Source organism: Mustela putorius, unplaced genomic scaffold (genome assembly GCF_011764305.1).
Source record: "Mustela putorius furo isolate JIRA1106 unplaced genomic scaffold, ASM1176430v1.1 tig00000475_pilon_pilon_pilon, whole genome shotgun sequence".
In the NCBI taxonomy this organism is placed as follows: Eukaryota; Metazoa; Chordata; class Mammalia; order Carnivora; family Mustelidae; genus Mustela; species Mustela putorius.
In genome coordinates, this window is record NW_025421394.1 from 194,443 (window position 1) to 198,469 (window position 4,027).

The following is a 4,027-nucleotide window of genomic DNA, read 5'->3' on the forward strand; positions in this document are numbered from 1 at the left end:
ATTTTTGGATTATTTGCTCCAGCTCTTTGAAGAATACCGGTGACATTTTGATCGGAATGGCATTAAAAGTATAGATTGCTCTAGGCAGTATAGACATTTTAACAATGTTTATTCTTCTGATCCACGAGCATGGAATGGTCTTCCATCTTTTTGTGTCTTCTTCAATTTCCTTCATGAGTGTTCTTTAGTTCCTCAAGTACAGATCCTTTACCTCTTTGGTTAGGTTTATTCCCAGGTATCTTATGGTTCTTGGTGCTACAGTAAATGGAATCAATTCTCTAATTTTCCTTTCTGTATTTTCATGGTTAGTGCATAAGAAAGCCACTGATTTCTGCACATTGACTTTGTATCCTGCCACGTTGCTGAATTGCTGTATGAGTTCTAGTAGTTTGGGGGTGGATTCTTTTGGGTTTTCCATATAAAGAATCATGTCATCTGTGAAGAATGAGTTGACTTCTTCATTGCAAATTGTATCTTGATATCTTTGTTAAAGGACTAAACTTTCCTAAGATAAGGGGGATTAAAAATTAGTTTACCGAGGCAGGAGTCAAGATGGTGGAGAAGTAGCAGGCTGAGACTACATCAGCTAGCAGAAGATCAGCTAGATAACTTATCTAAAGATTGCAAACACCTGCAAATCCATCGGCAGATCGAAGAGAAGAACAGCAATTCTGGAAACAGAAAAACAACCACTTTCTGAAAGGTAGGACCGGCGGAGAAGTGAATCCAAAGCGACAGGACGATAGACCCTGGGGGGCGGGGCTGGCTCCCGGCAAGCGGCGGAGCAATGGAGCGCAAAATCAGAACTTTTAAAAGTCTATTCTGCTGAGGGACATCAGTACAGAGGCTAAACCTGGGCGAAGTCCACCCGGGGTCCGCGTGGCCTCAGGTCCCGCAGGGTCACAGAAGAATTGGGGGTTTCTGAGTGTCGCAGAGCTTGCGGGTATTGGAACCGGAAAACTGGATACAGAGACAGAGCCGACAGTTAGATCGCAGCTTGGGGTTACCTTGAACCGGTCGCAGGCTCGGTGAGCTCGGTGCCGGGCCAGATGTCAGGCAGACGGGAGTAACTGGGCGCTGTTCTCTGAGGGTGCACTGAGTAGTGGGGCCCCGGGCCCTCGGCACCTCAGGGCCAGAGACCAGGAGGCCTCCATTTGTATTCCCGTCATCTGGAACTTTACGGAAAGCGGAAAGCGCTCAGGAAACAAAAGCTCCTGAAAGCAAACCCGAGCGGATTACTCAGCCCGGCCCCTGGTAAGGGAGGTGCAATTCAGCCTGGGGCAAAGACAGTTGAGAATCAGTACACCAGGCCCCTCCCCCAGAAGATCAACAAGAAATGCAGCCAATACCAAGTTCACCTACCGAGGAGTGCGGTTTCAATAGCAAGGATAGCAGCAGAATTCCAGAGGAGGAGAAAGCAAAGCATGGAACTCATGGCTTTCTCCCTGTGATTTTTTTAGTCTTGCAGTTAATTTAATTTTTTTCTTTTTCATTTTTTTTCTCTTCTTCTGCTAAACTTCTTATTTGACTTTTACCCTTTTCTTTTCTAACGTTTTTTAACTAGTTTATCTAATATATATATTTTTTCTTTTTTATATTTTTCTTTATTCATTTTCTTTTTTTAAAAATTATTTTCTTGTATTTTTTTTCTCTCTTTTTGAACTTCTTTTTATCCCCTTTCTGCCCCCTCACGATTTGGGATCTCTTCTGATTTGGTTAAAGCATATTTTCCTGGGGTTGTGGCCACCCTTTTAGTATTTTACTTGCTCCTTCATATACTCTTACCTGGAAAAAATGACAAGGCGGAAAAATTCACCACCAAAAAAAAAAAAAAAAAAAAAAAAAAAAAAAAAAAAAACAAACAAAGAGGCAGTACCGAAGGCTAGGAGCCTAATCAATACAGACATTGGTAATATGTCAGATCTAGAGTTCAGAATGACAATTCTCAAGTTTCTAGCCAGGCTCGAAAAAGGTATGGAAGATATTAGAGAAACCTTCTCAGGAGATATAAAAGCCCTTTCTGTGGGAGAAGATATTTGCAAATGACATATCAGATAAAGGACTAGTGTCCAGAATCTATAAAGAACTTAGCAAACTCAACACCCAAAGAATAAATAATCCAATCAAGAAATGGGCAGAGGACATGAACAGACATCTCTGCAAAGAAGACATCCAGATGGCCAACAGACACATGAAAAAGTGCTCCATATCACTCGGCATCAGGGAAATACAAATCAAAACCACAATGAGATATCACCTCACACCAGTCAGAATGGCTAAAATCAACAAGTCAGGAAATGACAGATGCTGGCGAGGATGCGGAGAAAGGGGAACCCTCCTACACTGTTGGTGGGAATGCAAGCTGGTGCAACCACTCTGGAAAACAGCATGGAGGTTCCTCAAAATGTTGAAGATAGAACTGCCCTATGACCCAGCAATTGCACTATTGGGTATTTACCCTAAAGATACAAATGTAGTGATCCAAAGGGGCACATGCACCCGAATGTTTATAGCAGCAATGTCTACAATAGCCAAACTATGGAAAGAACCTAGATGTCCATCAACAGATGAATGGATCAAGAAGATGTGGTATATATACACAATGGAATACTATGCAGCCATCAAAAGAAATGAAATCTTGCCATTTGCGACAACATGGATGGAACTAGAGCGTATCATGCTTAGCGAAGTGAGTCAAGCAGAGAAAGACAACTATCATATGATCTCCCTGATATGAGGAAGTGGTAATGCAACATGGGGGCTTAAGTGGGTAGGAGAGGAATAAATGAAACAAGATGGGATTGGGAGGGAGACAAACCATAAGTGACTCTTAATCTCACAAAACAAACTGAGGGTTGCTGGGGGGATGGGGTTAGGGAGAAGGGGGTGGGATTATGGACATTGGGGAGGGTATGTGCTTTGGTGAGTGCTGTGAAGTGTGTAAACCTGGTGATTCATAGACCTGTACCCCTGGGGATAAAAATATATGTTTATAAAAAATAAAAAATTAAAAAAAAAAGCCCTTTCTGGAGAAATAAAAGAACTAAAATCTAACCAAGTTGAAATAAAAAAAGCTATAAATGAGGTGCAATAAAAAATGGAGGCTCTCACTGCTAGGATAAATGAGGAAGAAGAAAGAATAAGTGATATAGAAGACCAAATGACAGAGAATAAAGAAGCTGAGCAAAGGAGGGACAAACAGCTACTGGACCACAAGGGGAGAATTTGAGAGATAAGTGACACCATAAGACAAAACAACATTAGAATAATTCGGATTCCAGAAGAAGAAGAAAGAGAGGAGAGAAGAAGGAATACTGGAGAGAATTATTGGGGAGAATTTTCCCAATATGGCAAAGGGAACGAGCATCAAAATTCAGGAGGTTCAGAGAACGCACCTCAAAATCAATAAGAATAGGCCCACATCCTGTCCTCTTATAGTAAAAGTTACAAGTCTCAGTGACAAAGAGAAAATCTTGAAAGCAGCCCCGGAAAAGAAGTCTGTAACATACAATGGTAAAAATATTAGATTGGCAGCTGACTTATCCACAGAGACCTGGCAGGCCAGAAAGAGCTGGCATGATATTTTCAGAGCACTAAAAGAGAAAAACATGCAGCCCAGAATACTATATCCAGCTAGGCTATCATTGAAAATAGAAGGAGAGATTAAAAGCTTCCAGGACAAACAAAAACTGAAAGAATTTGCAAACACCAAACCAGCTCTACAGGAAATATTGAAAGTGGTCCTCTAAGCAAAGAGAGAGCCTACAAGTGGTAGATCAGTAAGGAACAGAGACAATATACAGTAACAGTCACCTTACAGGCAATACAATGGCACTAAATTCATATCTCTCAATAGTTACCCTTAAAGTTAATGGGCTGAATGTCCCAATCAAAAGACACAGGGTATCAGAATGGATTAAAAAAAAAAAAACGATCTATATGTTGTCTCCAAGAAACTCATTTTAAGCCCGAAGACACCTCCAGATTTAAAGTGAGGGGGTGGAAAAGAATTTACCATGCTAATGGA